The following is a 16,433-nucleotide window of genomic DNA, read 5'->3' on the forward strand; positions in this document are numbered from 1 at the left end:
GTCAGCATAATAGGCTGTGGTCTCTGCACACCAAGATATCATTGCAAAGGAGAGTTTTGAAGATAAAATGCTACATTGAATCATAACTACTGCAAACAACTGGAGCACTGATTCCAATAGCTAGGTGCATAGGAAGAATAATGGGGAGATTATGTTTTCTTTTGTTCAACTAGGATGAAGAAATAGCATTCTTAGTTGCAATTCATTTGTTGATTTTGAAGAAAAAACAGTAGTTAATTGGCACAAATCAAGGGCCGTTGAGAGTTCTGGCCTCTTCAAGTTTTAAGTGAGGGGTTCTTAGTCGGGGGATTGTGACATATCGCTCAACTGGAGGTAGGTCTTGGGAGGTCATGGTTTGGAAAAGGTTGAGAATGATGGTTCTAGGTTATGGATGTTCATATATAATGTGGTCTTGATTGTTAGGGATTGGAAATTGTTCCTATTTCATTTCTTTTTGGTGGTCAGTATGGAATGAGTTAGAGGTGACACTCCATTTCCTAGTGGGAAGTTGTCCAAAGTTTCTGTGAAAAGGGATGGAGATTCCACTAACCTTTTATCCCCAAGGCCTGTCACACCAGGTCAGGTTTGAGGGTACACTGGCATGGCACTCAGTGTATGGAAGCTTTCTCTGTTGCTGCTTGTGCCTGCCTACTCTGGAATACATAGCGAATTCCATGTCTGTTTTCACCAATCCAACTCTTATGACATTCCAGGTTATTTTGGGGGGAGAGTGTGGACAGATGCTTGTCCAACGAGAACTGAGCAAGGTCACCCCTTTATTTCACACAGATTGCCAGACACCATCAGATGGATACAACATTTGCTCATTCCTAACCCAGGATGAATTTGAACTGGTGAGTCACAGTTGATGTGCTTCACGGTACATTTACATTTACATTCCCCTTCTCCACCCTCCACTAGTCACCCTTCTGCACAACAATTAATAAGATCTCTAGCTCCTTGTTTTGGTTTTTGAAGGATAGTGGGGAAAGAGTCATGTGAATTAATGTTTTTCTCCCCAAAACAGCTGTCTGTGGTGCGTGCTGGATTTGATTCCCACATTACATTGCTTCTGCTGTTTGTGAGTATCACACATCATGACACTAAAACAATCCGTTTGCAGTGTTGTTGTAGTCATGTTGGCCCCGGGATATTAGAGTGTCAAGATGAGTGAGGTAATATCTTTTATTGGATCAGCTTCTGTTGGTCAGAGAGACAAGCTTTTGAGCCAAATTGAGCTCTTCTTCAGGTCAGACCAACTCAGGTCAAATCTGAAGAAGAGCTCTGTGTAGCTCAAAATCTTCTCTCTTTCACCAACAGAAGCTGATCCAGTAAATGATATTACCTCGCCCACTTACTCTCACTAAAGCAATCTGTCATTTTACAGGGCTTGATTTTCTTCTACAGTGTATCTGCATTGACCTAAATGGATTTATTCCTGATTTACATCTGTATAAGTGAGATCAGTATCAGGACATATGCAGATTGTCAAGTGTTATACTTTTAATACAAATTTGGGGCCAGATTCTGCCACTGTGGCTTCAGTTAGTTAGAACTTTACTCAACAAGGTGTCCCATCAATTTCAATGAGATTACTGAAGAATTAATAGCCTACCAGATGGACGACTAATGCCCACAAAATAAAGTTTAAGTGGGACTTAAGTAATGCAGAGGACCTGTGCTGGCTCGCTGCACAGAAGGTAAATTTCACCCCGTGTAAGGATGATAGAATCAGACTCAGTTACCTCTTTTAGTGTAGAGTGCAGGGGAAATTAAATAATGGCTCTTGAAAGGTGTATGTTCTCTCATTGTTCCCAGGAAGAAGCAATTGCTGGCAGACACAGCCATTAGCACTCATCTCACTTTTTCATAGGAGTAATGTCATTGGAAAGATTGCTTTGGAGTCACTGACAGTTTTTAGTTGGATGAGTAGATCTTTAAACACATGTTTCTGCCTACAGCTTTTCAAAAAACAGAGATAAGGCTTCATCTGCTCAAGTGTCATGCTCCTGGGAGGGTACGTTTTGGCATTCATTTGTCAGAAAAGAGAAATATCATGCTCGAGTGGCTGAAGTATGAAATGTTCCATGGAAAGCAAATTAAAATGATCGATTAAAAAACACCCCCCCCCCAAAAAAAAAAAAACAACAGAAAACTCACCCTAAATGCAATGGAAATGTTGGGTTGGTAAAATTCCTGTGGAAAATCATAGTGATAGGTGCTGAAGAGTAAACATTTGGAATGGAGCATTTCTCCTTTAATGTGAAAATACATACGTAGATACCAAGATGAATCTAGAAAATGTCTATAGTGTTTCCTTAAACTATGAGTTCATTGTACCCAAGAGAACTTTCAACCAGCTGCAGTGCCGACACAGGACAGCGATTAATATTTCAGCAGCCACGACCAGAGATCGTTGTTATGGCTTCTAATAAGAAAAGTGTTAATATATATCTGCCCCCTAATATTGTATTCCCTCTATTGTCGGTGGCTGTGCTACAAATACTTCTGGAAGATGGCCTGATTCTTTAAGGGAGTTGGGCTCAACCTTGCCTGTGACCTAGCATTTAGCCCTCAGCTGATCCTGGTTTCCACACAATTGCAATTAGCAGTCCCAGCTGTTTAAAGGTCAGGAAGGACTGCATGAGTTCTCAATGAGGGAGGAGATCTAGAAGACAGGAGCAAAGGGAGTTCCTGCTCCCCAGGAAGGCAGGTAGGCTTGAGAGATCACAGGAAGCATATTAGACTCCTGAGGGAGACCCTGAGTTAGGGCATGTAAGAAATAAGGAGGTCCCTGGGAAAAGATGTCAGAGCAGTGGGAAAACCTGCAAGGAAGAAGAACCTCCAGGGAGAATGGAGCAAAGAAGGAACTCTGCAATCCCTGAGGGTAGGGGTAAAAAGTGAAGAACTTCAACATAGCCTAAGCTGGGTAGAAGGTTCTTCCGTTGGGATGTTGGTCTGGATTCTTTAGTTGGACTTTTGTTACCCCAGAAGAGGACAGAACTGGAAAGAGGTGAACTGGCCAGAGGCCTGGGCCACAGAAAAGTAGCCAGCAACAGGACAACACAGGGACAAAGGAGTGGTCAGTGGAGGCATTAGAGATAAAGACCCCTGCAATGCTACACTATGACACCAGGGAGTGCTACAGCAGTCAATAGGAACTGGACCAGGCCTTTTGTGAGTTGTTGTGAATACATTCACAGTGATGGGAATTGTAAGTGAAGTGTATGGGTTGCTTTCCAGTTTGTTGCATCCTAGGTACTAACTGGGAATAATTTTTCAGAAAATGCTCAATTAGACTGTGGAACACATTGCTAATGGATGCAGTTGAGCACAAGGGCCAAACAGGATCTAGAAAACGAGTAGGCATTTATATGGATAACATGAGTATCCATTCTTATAACAGTAAATATGTAAAAAAAATATAGAACAGTTTTGTGGGGGGGATGTAGCCCTCAAGTGTAGGAGCATAAGCAGAGCTCGAAGTATTGGGGTTAAGAGGGGATTTTCTCTGGGTGCAGGATACTGCATAACTGTTTTCTGCAGGGTTTCTTTTTCTGAGGCAACTGGTATTGTCTTCTACCACGAACAAAAGACTAGACTGGGTGGATCACTGGCCTGATCAAATCTAGCAATTCCTATGCCTTTAAGTCTACTGCTAAATGACAGTTTAGTTTTTTAAACTAATCAATTAATTAAATGGAAAAAACAAGCAGTTATGACAAAGCAAACTAATGAGAACTCCAGCAACTTCCAACTCAAGCATTGGTCTGACCCAGTATGGCCGTTCTTATGTTCTTTCCAAAACAAATTTTAGGCAAAATTCATATGATTTTGTGAAGCATTTCCATTTCAATTGAACTGCATTTGCTGACAGAAAATGGTTCTGGCAAAGTTTTTCTGAACACCCCTAGTAACATGTCTGCATTTGTTACTGCACTTTGCTGTTCATAGCAGGGAGATGGCACAGGTTACAGGGGTGAATGTTGGACCAGACACACAAAATGCAAACACTAACATAAAATAAAGACAACTTGGGGATAACCAAACAATAGTAATCTTCCTCAGGTCCTCTTGCCAAAAGTTGTCATGTCTAGCTCTCTGATTTTGTTAGTTTCCTGCATGTCAAGGACAAAGCATGGATTTCTCAATCCAAGTGACAGTGCAGACTAAGGAAAACAACAGAGGAAGAAAGACCCTAATTTTTGCCAAATTTTCAAAAGTCTCCATTTGCCCTGGGTGCCTCAATTCAGGGAGTGCTGCTTGAGACACAATAAGGGCACACAGAAATTGTGGCGTGTGGACACACAAAAACCAAAGACTGACTGACAAAAGAGAGGTAGAAACAGGGTGAAAAACCTGACCTAGTTAAAGTCAGTGGAGATTTTGTCATTGACTTCACAGGGCCAAGAGTTCACCCAAAATTCCCAGTCTGGAGAATTCTGCAGCTGAACTCCAATACAAAATAGCAGCTGCATCCCAGCTTCCCCGGGTGCAGACAGGGAGGATACTTTTCATTTTCACTTAAAGATGCAGTGCACAGAACAGCAACGTCTCTGCCAAGTTACACCACCAATACACCACCACTATCTACCTTGATATTATTTTAGAACCAGATGTAGCCAAGGCATTTGGATGAAAAAGATGTAGTCACATGTAATGAAGACATACTAAGAAAACAGAACAATCACATATGCTGAAAATACTGACATTTGAGGATATACCGTACAGGCAGAGTATGACTAACTTACAACATTAATAACTCACACTGATGAGAGTGAAAGAGTGAGACCCTGAATGGGGTCTGGCAACTAAAGGGGTTCTCCCAGGGACTGTTCCAGAACACCAGATATGAGACACACAGAGTTGGTGCCTGGTTGGGCTCCAAGCTGCCCATATTGTGGTCAGGTGGAATATTCATGTAGATCAGGCAAGGTGATGAGCCAATAGTATCTTTCTGTGCTGAGTGCTTGTGTAGCCAAATCACTAGCTTGATTCTCATTAGAATCTCAGGTATTAAGAAGCTATAAACAAAACAGCTGTAAGTTGTGGGTGTTTTATCTCCTCTGGTTGGAGCATTATCTCCTTCACTCTTGGGGGTGTCACCTTCATTCTGCAGCTTTCTCATCTGAGTGATCCATGAAGCAACATTCCCATCAGATAAGAGGCACTCAGAATTGGGCTGTACATTGGCATTTACATCAAAAGGCAAGGGAAGGGGGCGGCAGCTATGAGCCACTCTGGCTGTGATAGAACGAGGCTGCCTTTGTTCTCGCATTGTATTTCTTTTAACACCTGGCTGTTCTCGCCTGCCTTCGCTCTTGTGGAGGAAAAAAAATAACACGTTCTACCTATAACTGCCTCCAGGAATGTCCTGCAATTAAACATCTAAATCCATTATACCATAGCTGCCTTCACAAGAGGAAGTTCAAATTGCTCTGCGGTATCAATGTGTGAGTTAGGACTGGAAGTTAGCAAAAATGAGAGGGAAGTGCCACTACATACATAGAGGACAGACTTGCATTGAAGGGTTTAGCTAGGCAAAGACATTTGGGACTTGCCAGCAGGAAGTCCCCCCATAGTCCAACAGACTGGAGACTGAACCAGGGGCCTCCAGAGCAAAACGTAGGAACTGCCATAGCTTGACCTAGAGAGCCTAGTTTCTATATGGTGAGGGTGTAATAACTCAGATCCTCTGTGGATCAGCAAACAGTGGGTCCTGTCAGTGGGTTAGAAAGGATTTCCCAGTGGATTGGATTGGACAAAGGTAGATTCATTAATGAGAATAAAAAAGAAAAATATGTTTCTTCTGTTCTTTTCATTCCAGTTTTAATTTCTGAATGTTCTAAAGGGCTGGCTCTCTGGGGCTATTTCATTGAAATTATATTTATTTTGCAAACTATTTCATTTAAATGATTTTTATCTTTGGTCCTGGGTATCAGATTACACTCCTTGGAAAAACAAACCCCATCTATGCTTCTCCTCCTTCCTACGCCTATGCAATGCATACCACAGCTCAGCAGACGGTCTGCACTGCCTTCATGATTTTGAGTAGATAGTTTGTGCGTGGAGATAGCTAAGCAAATTCTCTTCTTCCTGCCCAGTGAAGGAACTGACTCCTGAGTCACTGGTGGCTCTAGGTTGGACTTGCAGTATGTAACCTGACGCTCAGCTTACAAAAAGGATCAGGTTACCATATGACCAGCATGTGTCTAAAAGGTTGCCATTTCTTCTTGGAAGTGGTCTCCTGACCTCAACTTCAGTGCTGGATTTTGTGTCTTTCCTAGCCTTCATTACCCAGTGGCTAAATTTTTGGGGTCCCTGACTGTCCATCAGTCAGAAAATTTTGGTGCTTTTCCCCCAATCAACTGTAAAACTCTGTCTGCTGTGACAGACAGAGATCTATTATTTATTGTAATGCCCTAATATAACCAGTGGGACAGTGTGTCTGTCTGTCCTCTCTATCTGTCTAAGCTGGCCCAGGCATCAGGGAAGAGTAATGCCACCCCTTTCTTTCAAGCAGGAATACCTGACCCCTACCTGGTTTCTGTATGGTATTGTTCTGTTGGCCTATTGATCTGTTAGGTGAAGTTATAGCAGGGATGAATTTGGCCACATATTTTCATAAAGACTTCGAGTTTGCCCAGGCTTTTGCTCCCAATTTATTGTTTATTGTTTCTGTTGTGCCATATGTCTGCAGTATGTAGGAAACTAATGGGTTTCCTTATTCTCATGAGCTTATTTCACTGGAGAGACAGAACAATTCACTAGAGGAACTTGGGACAGTAGGGGTCTTTATGTTTGAAGGGAAGGGTTGAAATTTCTGCCATGATCTCTGGGCTAGAACCAGAGATGATGGACACACCGTCTTGCTGTTACACTAGGGCACTGCATTGGACAGCGTCTTAGCATCACAGGGCAACAAGGATGAAACTGCTACAAAGCCCTGAAATAGCAAACTTTCTCTCTGGTGAATCTGTCTATCCAATCTCACTGTGCATCTACTATACCCATCTGTCTAGCTACCCTGGTTAGTCTTGGGGTGTAACAGCCACATTGCAACATGCAGTAAGGGTTGTGGGGTAATGTATAGCTAAACTTTTAACCCTCTTTTATCTTGCCAGGAATCTTCTAGGCCTATGCAACATTTTCAAGTATTTTTATTTATTTATGTTTACAATAACATGAAGGGCATTCTTGCTATATTCTCATCTTAACTGACATAGTTGAAGGCATAGGGAATTGGATATAAAGTTCTTGAGGACAAACTTGTCCCCATGGACAGCTTTTTATTTCAGTCTGTTCTGTAGCACAATGACTATTCTAAAAACAAATCCATAAAGTTAAAAAAAATCTAATCATGACTGAATATCCCCAGGGCTGTACACCAGAAAGCTGGGATATGATAGACATCAGAATCCCTGAAACTGGTTATTTGCTTTTGAGTGCTCAGCAGTTTGAACCATGACCTTTCACTTCCAAATGCCACTTCTCATAGAATCATAGAATATCAGGGTTGGAAGGGACCTCAGGAGGTCATCTAGTCCAACCCCCTGCTCAAAGCAGGACCAATCCCCAATTAAATCATCCCAGCCAGGGCTTTGTCAAGCCTGACCTTAAAAACTTCTAAGGAAGGAGATTCTACCACCTCCCTAGGTAATGCATTCCAGTGTTTCACCAACCTCCTAGTGAAAAAGTTGTTCCTAATATCCAACCTAAACCTCCCCCACTGCAACTTGAGACCATTACTCCTTGTCCTGTCCTCTTCTACCACTGAGAATAGTCTAGAACCATCCTCTCTGGAACCACCTCTCAGATAGTTGAAAGCAGCTATCAAATCCCCCCTCATTCTTCTCTTCTGCAGACTAAACAATCCCAGTTCCCTCAGCCTCTCCTCATAAGTCATGTGTTCCAGACCCCTAATCATTTTTGTTGCCCTTCGCTGGACTCTCTCCAATTTATCCACATCCTTCTTGTAGTGTGGGGCCCAAAACTGGACACACTACTTCAGATGAGGCCTCACCAATGCCGAATAGAGAGGGACGATCACGTCCCTCGATCTGCTCGCTATGCCCCTACTGATACATCCCAAAATGTCATTGGCCTTCTTGGCAACAAGGGCATACTGCTGACTCATATCCAGCTTCTCGTCCACTGTCACCCCTAGGTCCTTTTCCGCAGAACTACTGCCTAGCCATTCAGCCCCTAGTCTGTAGCTGTGCATTGGGTTCTTCCGTCCTAAGTGCAGGACCCTGCACTTATCCTTATTGAACCTCATCAGATTTCTTTTGGCCCAATCCTCCAATTTGTCTAGGTCCCTCTGTATCCTATCCCTGCCCTCCAGCGTATCTACCACTCCTCCCAGTTTAGTATCATCCACAAATCATCATCCAGCTGAGTGTCATTCTCTGCAACACTTCAGTCCCCCATTAAGGCAAGTGGGTGGCAAGTTTGTAATGCCATTTTATCCTCTGCATTTCCATTAGCTTCATTCTGAGGTGCATAATATTGCTAATATGTTTTTGAATGGATGCTATATTTAGTGCCTTTTTTTTAAAGATGGTTTTATTTAAAAATCTGATTTACAAGAAAGCTTGACGATTCATGGGAGTAGCAAAAAAAAAAGGGTGTGTGTGTGTAGATCCTTGTGCCTCTTGGTCTCTTGTTCAAATCCAGCCTTACTTGACACAGACTGAAATTTACCATCTGAAGGCTGTTTGGTGGCCTATGTGAAATAAGTTTTGAAGGTTTCAGTATAGTCCACATCACCAAAGCTACATCTGTGTTGGAGGGGTTCCGGAAAGGAGGCCCTGGAGAATAAATTCTCCTGGCACTCAGAAAAATCTGCAGTGCTGCTATCTGCTCTGTGGGTAAAATGACTGCTTTAAGGCTCAAGCCATAGCTTTTAAGGCCTGGTGGGACCACTATGATCATCTCCTGCATAACTCAGACCTTAGAATTTCACCCAGTAATTCCTCCTTCAAGCCCATAACTTCTGGAACATATTTTATTGCATGGAGCCATAAAGTTCCCACCCCTACAGGTCATCAGTACAGTTTGCTTCTTCGACCTTCAAGTCTCCAGCTAAGGCCACTACCATGAGACCTACAGACATAATTATAACTGGGAGTCTTAGAACATCTTCCAATTGACCTCACAAACTTTAATCAGTCCTAGTTTGAAGGCTTGGATCTCTAGGAATGTCATTGAAGCAACCTTCCTGAGTACTAAATTCACTACAAAAGACACTGAACTGGAAGCTTCTGAGAAGAATATCCTTGAAGAATTCAGTTTGTCTTAAATTATTATACTGTTATTATTTATGGACTATTTGAGTGTACTTTGTTGGACTGAATTACCATATTTACACAGTTTGGATCAAATCCAGGGCTCAGATATATACTCACTACTGCCACCATTTGGAATGGAAAAGGAGTGGTGTGTACAACAGAAGACAGAATTTGATCAGACATTGGTAATCCTATCTATCTATCCATCCCTTATCACCACAAGTTCTGAGCATCTCCCAGATCTTTAAAAATAGAAAGTACTTTCTTGGGTAGGTAGCAACCTACTGGGCCAGATCTTTGACTTCGGTAGTGCAACATGATTTATACCAGCTAAAGATCTACTGTGCTTGGTGAACAACAATAACTGCATGTGTGGACAATATATTTGGAATTTTTGGGTTAATACCAGCATACGTTATTGTACCAGCACCCACGCAGATATTTATTGTGTAGCAAAGACTTTGGTGCTGTAAAACAGGAAACAAGACAAAAGAAGAAGGGGAAAAGACCAGCAGTATTAGCACTCTCAATTATTTACCAGTGATGTATGCTTCCCCACTGTGACAATGACTTATATAGGATATTGCCCAGGTTGTAGTGCACTGATAAATTCACTGTCCTTTGCTACCCTAGAATATATCTATGGTAAGAGTAACGGATTAGAACTTTATTACCATCAAGCCCAGGATCTGCTCCGTCCTTCAAACTTTCTGTGTATTTGTTTTTTCTGTTCTATCTTCTCTTCTTTTCCCCCCACCATAAATCATTTTCTTTGATCTCTCTTTGCTTCTTTTTTCATAGTCTCTCCTAAGTGGATGTCAAACTCAATAACATGGTCCAATGGTATCTCAATGAGTTCAAAAGTAGGCAGCATAAGCTTTCCCCAGTTAAAATAAGTTCTCATTGCCCCAGATCATTTTCAATGCTTCTCAGTGACAATCAGAATTATTAAAATAATTGCTGTGAAATAACACTATGGAGAAAGGAATTAAAAAAACCCAGCAACAACAACAAACCCCCATGCTTTAGCTGAAATTCCCCACTGCTTTCTATCAAACTTTCCATCCTGCCCCTGAATTTGGAAGGCGTGTAATGAGCCAGACATGAACTCTTTGTGTCCTTAATACACAAACACCCAAGGGTTTGCTTCAAATATTCCTACTCAAATTAATAGTAATTTACTCCATGAGTGGTCCCATTGAAATCAGTGGCAGCACTCATGGAATGAATTATTACTCAATGTGCGTAAGGGTATCAGTATTTGGCTTTAAAAGTGTTTAATCCTTAATTGCTTCCTCAAGCCTGCAAAGTGCTCCCTTTGCTGTTCAAATCCTTCCGCAAAATCCAGTCCTTCAAACAACAATCCTCTAATTCCCCTTAAACAAATAATATATATTGTTATAAACAAGCAAACCACTGGGAAGTAACACAATGTAGATTACACAAGAAAGACATCTTATCGCATTATTTAATCTGTTCTTTCATCCGTCCCCCTATCCCCATTGCCTGTTGTTATCTCCCACAGCAGCTTGCCCTGTCTTTAAACATTAAGGTCCTGATCCTGCAATTTGCAACACACTGGTGGATTCTCATGATGCCCTGTTGCTTTCAATAATGCTCCACACAGGTACAGGGATCTCCTTGGACATTTTAAATTGCACTATCAGGGCCTTAGATTGTGAGCTGTATGGGGCAGTGACTGTGGGTGAAATCCTGGCCCCAATAAAGTCAGTGGGAATTTTTCCATTAACTTCAAGGGACCAGGATTTTACCTCATGTCTTTATTCGCTATGTAAAGTGTCACACACACCTATGCCTCTGGATACAAACATTAAATAGTAATTTCCACAAATGCCTTTTGGCAAAATGGTATGCAAAGTGCTTTGAGATCCTCTAATAGAGATGCAAAAGGTGTATGCAACAGCATTTTGAGTTGTTGTGAGTGCAGAGAATAAGGCAATCCCAAACACTTGTGATTTAATACAAATTAATTGAAATTACTGCCATTGCCAAGATCTGTTTGCATGATTTTTCAATCCCAGAGCATTCTGTACATTTACAACACTGAGTGGCTAAAACATGCCATCTCCTTGCACTTAGTAACAAGACTAACATGCTCAGTAAATGAACATTTTATCTTTACGAAGATGTGAAATGCAACTATGACTTTGCATGTATTTAAATCTGTGAATATTGGCTAATCCTATTAATTTCAAGCTCTAAGAAGTTTAACATTCTGTCAACTATAGAAAGATCCTCAGTAATATCATCCCTGAGCCAGGAAACCAAAATACTGGGTGTCACCAATTTTAATATTAAGATTGTGCCATAAAGAAGTATGCTTAAAATATCATCATTTAACTTTAGAAACCTTATCTGTGTCAACAAAAGCCTGGTAAGTAGCTTTAAGGATCAAATTATGGGATGAGTGATGCAATATAATCATGGTTTTTAACAGACTCATAAGAAATGGCCTAACACTTTTTCAATTTCTCCATTTGAATCCCTTGCTATACTTAAATCTAAACTTAAAACTTTTTTTTTTTTTAGTTCTATTTCCACCTCCACCCAGGCATAAAGAACAAGTATTTTGATGAGTGCACACTGGTTTTATATGCCACCTGTTGATTTGTTGTTCTTTTGCATTCTGTTTGATACCATAAGACTTTCCTAAAAGGGTTGCCACTTTTGGTTGGTCATATTCCTGGAGATTTATTCACATGACACAATCTTTCATTAACAATTAATCTTTAATTCCTGGAGACTCCAGGCCAATCCTGAAGGATTGGCAACCCTATCTGCTAGACAAACCTCTAAAAGGTGCTCAGATGTAACAGTAATGAGGACCATATAAAAACCTGCATTAATAGTAGTAGTAGTACAGACAGAGTGAGAGACAAACCTTGCCCTGTGGATCTTCTATTCTAAATAGGCAAAATGAATAAGGGGTAGAAGAGAAAATGGAGGCACCGAGAATGACTTGCCCCAGGTCCCACAGCAGATCAGTGGTTGAGCCTAGAATAGAATCCAGGTCTCCGGACACCTGGCCCAGTATCCTGTCCTCTAGTGTTCTGGTTCTCAATTCGGGGAACGTGGCCCACAGCGGGTCCACAAGGAGGTTTCAGGGGGTCTGCCAAAGACATGGCTTCAGCCGCAGGCAGTGGGGCTTGGGCTTCAGCCCTGGGTGGTGGGACTCAGACTTTGTCTTCAGCCTTGTACAGTGGGGCTTGGGCTCCAGCCCATGTGGCGGGGCTCAGGGAGGGAAGGCCACCTCCACCCCCGCTCACCTCAGCAGGCCACCCAACCTCTCTGGGTTGGTGGGGGCACAACCAAAAATTGCAATATCACTACAGAAGAGAGATCTCCCCCTGCCATCAGAAGGGGTTGTCTCACAGCCATTGACTCCACGAGCAGGCAGCAGCTAGCCAAGGAGACGCACACTACTGCTCTACCCTGCCACATCAGCACTTCGGGGAGCAGGGCCAAATGGAAGGCAGAAATCTGGGGGTGGGGCACGTGACCCTGCGGCCCTCCCACATGTCACCTTTGGTTGGAGTCTTCAGGTTTGTCTTTTTAACTATAGGGGTTCCCGGGTGTAAAAAAGTTGAGAACCAGTGCTCTAGTGAACAGATTAATGTTCACCTCCATTTTCACAACATTTACTGTTTTGCTCCTCCAGTAAACCAAATAACAAACAGCAGCTGGCATGCTGGGTGTTGCTAAGATTCTAGCTGTAGTGGCCTGCTAGCACGGTTGTATAATCAGGGGTTGTATAACCTTTATATTTAAATGTTCCCAATTAATATTACATTGATAAAGATCAGGGTACAATAAATTCAACTTAGTTCTCAGGTTTGAGCCTCTAGGTGGGTTACAGAACATTTATTTAGTAGCGGACAACTAAGCGGCACTTTGAATGATAAAATCAAAGTTTATTAAAAAAAAGATTAGTTAAGCAAATAGGTATTAAATTACCATTTACACAATACTACAGTTACACTCAAAGGATGACATAGTATATGAAAAGGTGGTCAGTCTATTGACAACAGAATGAAGTATAACCTTATAATCCTGCAACCTAATGGTACCTTTTTGAGTTCTCCAGCAATTTAGCAAAACTACTCCTTTTATACCCCATTATAATAGTAATTAACATTAAACTGCCCCTTATCATAATATTAGCATCACTTATTTACATTATTTATTATTTAAAACAACATCTGCACCAATATTCTTCACCTCCTGTCATTTTAGATAGCATTTAAATAAAACATTCCAAAATTCTCAAAACACATCTTAAAATCCTTGCTCAAACCAGTTATAACCCAAACAGCAGCAACATAACCATGGGTCATGGCCTTGCTAACTTCAATTGTCTCACGGTACTATCCCTAACTTCTCTCTAACTTTCTCACCCTAGCAACTCTAGCATACTTCTACACTTAGGCTAACTTTAGGCTGAAGTCTAATTTCTACTTAAGATAGGCTACAGTTGGAAATGAGATGGCACTGATGCTGAGCTCCATGGACGTGTTGAGCAGCAAAGTGGTGTTAACTCAGCCAGCCCGTGGAGCTGACTACCAAAGGGAGTACCAGGAAAAACACAGAAAAACACAGATTTTCATCAGTAGCAACTTCACTGACATTTATATCCAAAGTGTGTAAACACTGCAGTCTATACCTATACCTATAAGCTGTAAAGTAAATGACCACTGCTTACTAACTCCCTAGGCTTTTGCCAGTCTCAGTATAGACTTTAAACATACCCACTGGAAAGCCCAGACCCTTTAACATCAAGTAAGTTGACCTCTGTGATATTAAGTACTTCTACCATAATGCCACAGAAAAATCTAAGTTCCTCTGTTCCAAAATGATCAGACACATACCACAGATCAGTTTCTCCTTAGAGCTTCCTCCTTTACCCAACAAGGCAGTGCTGAGTCTGATCCTGTAACAAACATATGTAGGCTTTATTAATTAAATGAAAATGAAGCAAGAAATAATTTCACCATGCTAAGAACACTAAAGACAGTAACAGACAGACAAAGACATAAACCTACTGTGGCAAATTGCCAGCACTACTATGATGGGTCTCACGCTTTCTCTTCTTGGGGTGAGAGGGGGTTCAGGGCACCGTTTCTTGCCCCTGAACTGGGGTATTAACTGCCCCACTAGTGTCCTAGAGGAGGAGATTGGAGAGGGAGGGACCCGGACTCGCCCTCTACTCTGGGTCCCAGCCCAGGGGCCCTAGGGATAGCAGTAAACCACTAAAACTAGCAGTTCCTTCCCCTGGGCTACTTCCCTCTATGGCCCTTCAGCTTGTGGGGCTTCCTGCCCTCTCCCTCTGCACAAACCAGGTGTCCCTTTACCTAGGGTCTTGGTCTTCTTAGCCCACTGCAGCACTTCCCCAAACTCTCCTCTTCTTCCCTCCAAACTGCTCTCTGCTCCAACACCAATCCATTCTGCTTCAACTCCTCCTCTTGTCTGATTGAAGCAGGGTATTTTTATCATGTGATTGGCTTCAGATGCTTTAATTAATTTATAGCAAACTTTCTTCCCTCTACAGGGAAAAAGGCTCCCTTCTAACACTCTCCTGCTGCTCTCTGGCCGTGGTGTATCACACTACGTTAAAACTTCTGTTCAATGTAACAATATCTTAGAGGTTCAGTTTCTGAGGTTTTATCCCAGCTATGGCAGCTAGGGGTCCTTTACCTGGCGGACAGAGTCGTTGCCTCTCAGGATCCAGTCATAGAATCATAGAATCATAGAATATCAGGGTTGGAAGGGACCCCAGAAGGTCATCTAGTCCAACCCCCTGCTCAAAGCAGGACCAATTCCCAGTTAAATCATCCCAGACAGGGCTTTGTCAAGCCTGACCTTAAAAACCTCTAAGGAAGGAGATTCTACCACCTCCCTAGGTAACGCATTCCAGTGTTTCACCACCCTCATAGTGAAAAAGTTTTTCCTAATATCCAATCTAAACCTCCCCCACTGCAACTTGAGACCATTACTCCTCGTTCTGTCATCTGCTACCATTGAGAACAATCTAGAGCCATCCTCTTTGGAACCCCCTTTCAGGTAGTTGAAAGCAGCTACCAAATCCCCCCTCATTCTTCTCTTCTGCAGACTAAACAATCCCAGTTCCCTCAGCCTCTCCTCATAAGTCATGTGTTCTAGACCCCTAATCATTTTTGTTGCCCTTCGCTGGACTCTCTCCAATATATCCACATCCTTCTTGTAGTGTGGGGCCCAAAACTGGACACAGTACTCCAGATGAGGCCTCACCAATGTCGAATAGAGGGGAACGATCACGTCCCTCGATCTGCTCGCTATGCCCCTACTTATACATCCCAAAATGCCATTGGCCTTCTTGGCAACAAGGGCACACTGCTGACTCATATCCAGCTTCTCATCCACTGTCACCCCTAGGTCCTTTTCTGCAGAACTGCTGCCTAGCCATTCAGCCCCTAGTCTGTAGCGGTGCATTGAATTCTTCCGTCCTAAGTGCAGGACCCTGCACTTATCCTTATTGAACCTCATCAGATTTCTTTTGGCCCAATCCTCCAATTTGTCTAGGTCCTTCTGTATCCTATCCCTCCCCTCCAGCGTATCTACCACTCCTCCCAGTTTAGTATCATCCGCAAATTTGCTGAGAGTGCAATCTACACCATCCTCCAGATCATTTATGAAGGTATTGAACAAAACCGGCCCCAGGACCGACCCCTGGGGCACTCCACTTGACACCGGCTGCCAACTAGACATGGAGCCATTGATCACTACCCGTTGAGCCCGACAATCTAGCCAGCTTTCTACCCACCTTATAGTGCATTCATCCAGCCCATACTTCCTTAACTTGCTGACAAGAATGGTAAAAAGAATCATGTTTCCTTCCACTAGGCAGCTTTTAACCAAATACCCTGCCATGTAACTGTTCTGACCCCAGGGCTCACAGATGTAAGGGTGTGGGGAAGGGGGTCCATGAGGTAATTCTTCAGTGAAGTCATCCCATGTGACTCACCCATGGGTAGGAGTTTCCCCTTCTCCATTGTCTTGTAAACTGGTTTCTACCTGCTGTATTGAGAATCAAGGACTTTCCTCTGGACATGTTGCTTTTTAATCGGTATTAATTGACCACCCTCTCTC

The sequence above is a fragment of the Lepidochelys olivacea genome (genome assembly GCF_965140295.1).
Source record: "Lepidochelys olivacea isolate rLepOli2 genome assembly, chromosome: 2".
Classification (NCBI taxonomy): domain Eukaryota; kingdom Metazoa; phylum Chordata; order Testudines; family Cheloniidae; genus Lepidochelys; species Lepidochelys olivacea.